Source organism: Trifolium pratense, linkage group LG4 (genome assembly GCF_020283565.1).
Source record: "Trifolium pratense cultivar HEN17-A07 linkage group LG4, ARS_RC_1.1, whole genome shotgun sequence".
Lineage (NCBI taxonomy): Eukaryota > Viridiplantae > Streptophyta > Magnoliopsida > Fabales > Fabaceae > Trifolium > Trifolium pratense.
In genome coordinates, this window is record NC_060062.1 from 18,863,046 (window position 1) to 18,869,045 (window position 6,000).

The window sequence follows — 6,000 nt, forward strand, 5'->3', positions numbered from 1 at the left end:
TAATCATTTCAACACCCAAAATTATTTGTATCGTACTAATTACCTAGTATCGTATAAATTATTTAAATAAATTTTGTTTTTATTTCAAAAAACTACAAAATAAATCGTTAAGTGTTAATTATTTTAATTTAATTTTAATCAATAATTGTAATTTTATGTAATCATAAAAACAAAAATATAAATTTAAATAAGAATATGAAATAATAAGTGGTGGGTTAGAGAAAGTGATTGGGTAGAGTGTTGAATGAAAAAATTATTAGAGAGGGTAAAAGTTGAAGAGCACCGCTAAATATCACGACAGGTGCGTTTAGCGAATTTCACGAAGTGAGTTAATAAGTACGCATTCCTGTTGTTTATTAAGTTTCATTGTTTTGTGCTCATTCATATTGTTTTAGTTTTTTTTATTCCTGGTGTTTATCACCATACACATGTCTTAGTGCTGTGTGAATGGATGAATTAGTATATTAGAGTAACTTCTTTTTTAGTATCCTAAAATTTTGTAATTTAAATCAACTCATTGGATTCAAATGGTCAATGAATTTTATTAAATGATAATTTGTTCGGAATAATTTGAGTTTGGCGTTTTGGTGAGATAATTTTTTAGCCAAATTTTGCTTATCTCATGGCTGATTTTCTAATTTCTAAAATCTTTCTCCTAGGAACCGAAAGGTTAATATAAAAAAATTGTATATTTTATTTTTAAAAAAAAACTTGAACATAAAAAATACATTAAACAGTTAAACAATGAGATAAAATTTAAAAGTACATTTGATCCACTAAAAAAATAAAAATTCAAAAAGTGCATTAAATAATGATATGATGACTAGTTTCTGTAGTTGCGCGTAGAAGATACATTTGATTTATAAAAAAATTATATGATCGCTAGGTGCAAAAATTTTATTTGAAGAGTGTACCAATCATTAGTTAGTCAAGTGATGATTAACGCTGAATTTGAAAGAGAGTACCACAATTCGATCATCTGCAAGTGCGATCCAGAGGACCTAAAACCACTTAATGTTAAAACTGATCTCCGGACTAGTTTAAGCAGTCCAGTTGGCCGAATACTGACAGTGAAAAAAAAAATTAAGAGTATATTTGATTACATAGAAAATAAAAAATTGGAGATGAGATGACAACTCTGATCATCTTGTGTATACATTTGAGTATAAATAAATAAATGTATAATATGACTATCACTTAGACAAGTGAGCGCGCCTTTTTATTTCATTTCGTGATGTTCGTGAAAATATCTCTCGCGACATTAAGCATTATTCAAAGTTGAATGAGATTAAATGAGTAGGTGGAAGAAAGAGAAAATGATGTGAAGTGTTGGGAGTTGAAAAATGTGGTGTTGAAACTATTGCTCATGGTCTTAGTTAATGTTGGCGAGGATAGTGACATGTCAACCAATTTTACATATCATCCTTCATCTAATATCCATATATTATCTTTTTATTATCAGCAAAATTTAATCCATTTTTTCATTAAAACATCATGTAATTCTCATTGCCATATAAAAAACCAAAATTGAGGACAAATAAAACTTTGTAAATGTCAACAACAATAATGGAAGACATTGATTATTTATTCTTCAATCTCTCTTTTTCATTTCAAGTATAGAAGAGGGGAATGTGCCATCGAGTATCTATAAATAATTGAATATGAATTCTTGAAGAAGGTTGGAGTTATTTCAATTATTTTGGTGCTTTGGTGAAGAACAAGAAATGTGAAAACACTAGTCACTTAAATTGGTTAGGTGTCAGGTAGTAGTACCATCATTCTATTTTCCCTCCCTCTGTATGAGTTGAGAGGCTGAGGGGAAGTCTACTAACTATCTATAGGGCTACTCCACCTGACATGGAGTGTTTGGTTTGGCGATTATGAAAAAGCATTATAATTTGAGGAAAAGTCGCCAGTTTATCTTGGATTTGGATCCTCTCCAACTATTTTTGTACAACACTCTCTCTTTTTCTTAATCCAATGGAGAATTGAACCATAAAGTAAAAAAAAACACAGAAGAGACGAAAAAACAAGTGAATGAATGGATGAGATCAAAGCAGGATGACATCATAATACAATGAGCATGAGAGGATCCAAATTCGTTTATCTTCTATTGTGGATCAAATTATGTTTAGTTCCTAATTTTTATTTTTTTTATCGAATAGGGAATATCTCCTCTCTTTTTTTTCCTTATTGATGTGATGATCATTTAGTTTGCATCCAGAGCATCTTATAGTGTTCTTCTGAATTATAAGGATTGAGTAAACCTTATACTGATTATAATTCAATTTTGCTTATAAAAAAATAATAATTGTCAACAAAAACACAACTTAAGCTTTATAAATTTTTTTTGACATTTTTTTAAAAAATAATGAAACATAGTTTACCAAAATAAAATTGGTTTACAAGATTATGAAGGAAGAAACATGCGAGGAAAGGTGATTAAAAGAAATTGTGAAAAATACAAATGGATGATATTACGTACAACTTTAGAATAAAATTTTGAATGTAAAATAAAAGAAATTATGAAGTTCCGCCAAGAATTATGAAACAATTACAGGTCATATCTTAGAGACTTTTCGGGGCCTATTGGGATCATTATGACTAATTGAAAGGGATCCGTCGTTTACTCCAAGAAGGTTGATAGTGGTCTGGCTTCTCCCAAGAGGGGAGAGTGAAGGAAAATCGCATTTAAAACAGAGTGAAAAACGCAGCGGAAATTAAAATTTTCCTTCGATGGATCCTTGCGAATGGACATGATCAGGGTTTCGGTTATTACCTTTGAAGAACAATTCCTTGATTCTGAATCGATCACAAGCACCGCACGATCGCAACACCTCTAGTCAGTCCACACGAACAGTTTCCGTTCACCTCTTAGTGCTAGCTGCAAGACGACGGTAGAGGGAGATTTAGTGCAGTTAGGGTTTCAGAGAATTTTAGGATTTCTCTAAAATTCGGATTATTTGTGTAACCCTAGACTGAATTGCATAAGGCTCTATTTATAGAGCTTCTTATGTTGTCTTCAGGCCAAAGTGGTTATTGGACTTCGCAAGCCCAATAACCTACTGTTACTAATCGCACCCCACTAATAAGTCATACTTATTTCTCCCGTCATTAAGTGTCCTTATGTGTGTGACCCTATAGGTTCCTATGACGTTGGCAATAATATTAATCTCAATATTATAAACAGTGAGCGGTATCTAGCAACACATCACTACTACCCAAGTCACAAGAATGTCACGTGATCCGACAAATCTTTCCGTGATAAATATCTTGTGTATAATTACCCTTTTACCCTTATGTCTATATTGAACACAAGGCATAGTACGTCATCCTTGTTAAATTCAATATTGGGCCCATAGACATATCTCTTGTTATGTAGGAGGGGTAAATTCCATCTAGGTCACTCATGTCCCTTCAGCATGATTCGTGGAATACCCATCAACCAACTTTATAGTCATCCTATTACGGATAACTTTGAATGGCGACAAAGTACTACACTCCTACATCTAGGGAACATAGTGGTTTCAGGTCGAAGGGTGGAATACACCACTTATCACTATGAGAATATCTTATCACATTTCATAACATACTATGTAGTATTCTCATGGTGGGTCAATCCGATATAAATATTACTCTTAATATTTATATCTATGTGAAGACTTGATAACTCTTTATCTATGATCCGTGAGATGTGATCATCAGTCTACCAACATAATAGTCTCTATGTTTTGATGTTATCCCAATTCACAACAAAGCTCGACTACGGATGTTTTAAGAATAATGTTCTTATGTGTAATGGATTCTCACGATTAAGTCACACTTAACGTTCCATTCAATGAACTTATTATTCTAGGGACTCTATTATTATTTAACACATAAACATAATAAAGAAAAGCCTTTATTTAATAAGTAAATTATCCAATACAAGTATCATGCAATTATAAATAATTGGCCTCTAGGGCTTACACCAACAGAGAGGGAGAGTTTGGAATCCGAATTTATTTTTATCTACTTTTTCTTTCAAATGTTTTTTTTATTTGTTTTACGTTATAATATTCATTGTTCAATAAAATTATTTGTATTGAAATATTAATGTTGCAATGTAATATGTAAATTCCTATAAAATGTAATCCTTGTCTGGTTTTCTGTAACAGGACTATCCGTTACTTAAGTAGCAACTGACAAAAAAATTTAAAATTGGTCAGAGGATTTTCAAGGGGAGTGAAATATTAAATCGCTCAAACTTTTGAAAATTTTACGCATCCGCTATTTAAATAACAAATTGTGTTCGTTAGTTAAGTAATGGATAAAAGTATTTTATAACGGACAAAAATATTTTAATAATTTAGCGGAACGTGTGAGAAAACTTGTAAGGTACTAAATGAAATTCTCATATTATGACTCAAGAAAGTTGGTGATTTTTTTTTTGTCAACAAGGATAGATTACAAGGAAAGGAATTTGTTGGAACAAAATTGATTTAAAAGTGTTTGCCCCTAAATCTATTAAGGTTTTGATGATAACAAAGTATTAATAAACAATTGGAAGGACTAAAAATTTAATTTAAGTGTGCAGATATTAGCTCCAGATAAGCTCTGAATGAAGCTCAGAAGATATGTATTCAGAAGTTCACAAGCGCTCAGAAGATGTTGAACTTCAGAAGTTACAACCTTCAGATGATAAAGTCGTCAGAACTTCTTAAGGTCTAAGCTTCATCAAACTCTGAAGATCTTCTTGAAGTTTGTAAAGATTCTCTTTTGCAAGTCAACTCTTCTACCAATGAAGAAAAGGACATTTCAAGCTTGATCAGAACAGCTACTCTCATTTTGTCTGTCCACTCTTGAGAACGTGGGACATCAGACTTGTTAGCTGAATAAGGAAAGTCTTCTCTGCACATGGTCAAAGTGTCTGAAACTCTTACTCAGTTTTAGAAACAACCAAACTGCATCAAGACAAGCTACTTGAAGACAAAAGGTTATCTACTTCAACGGTCATTTCTGCAACGACTCTTTTCTGATTATATATATACTAGAAGAATCAGTTGCAAAATAATCAAGGATTACACACGCGCTCGAACAAACTCTGAATTACGAATACAAGCTCTGAACCTCTGAACTAGTGTTTTTGCACTCTTAGTCCAAATACATTGTATTCATTGTATTTGCTCATTAAGGTTCTCTTAAGAGCAGTTGTATACTTTCAACTATTTTATTATCTCTGGTACTTGAGAAGTCTTAAGCTTGTGTGCTTAAGTGAGAAGTCTTAAGCTTGTGTGCTTGAGCATTGTTGTGAAGTCTCTTGCTTGTGTGCTTGAGCATTTGTAATCTTGTGTGATTATAGTGAAATCCCTTGGAAGTGCAAGGGGACTGGACTACTCTCGTTTTGTGAGAGGAACCAGTATAAATTGCTTGTGTGCTTTCTCTCTCTCTCTCTCTTATCTTGTTATTATTTGTGTTACTTATCCGCTGCTAACTTAGTTAAGTTAAGAACTTGGAAAAGTTTTAACTTGGCTAAAACACAATTCAACCCCCCCCCCTTCTTGTGTTTTCACACCTTCATAATTGAGGATATGAAAATGACCCAATATAGGGGTGGGCATCCATTCAAGTTGGTTTGGGCCCAAACCTCCAAATCTGGCCCAATTTGCGGGTGGTGAATAATTGAAAATTTCTCAACGCACCTCAACATTTCTCCCGCACTCCCTAGCGCACCTAAAAAAATTCGGAAAATACGTTCCGAACTGTTTTTTAGTGTAAAATTTACACTATAAAACGTTTTCCGAATTTTTTGGGGAGTGGGGGAGAAAGTGGGTGGGTGCGTTGAGAAATTTTCTGAATAATTATGCAATTTCCATCGTTTGCCTAAACATGTTTGTGGATTTTTAGGTTGGTCATTTTAATTTGAATGGGTTTTAAGTTTTAACACCCAAATATCTAGAAAATCCGAATCTTAAATCCAAATAGAAAAAAAAAGTAAAAATAAAAAATTCAGATTCTATG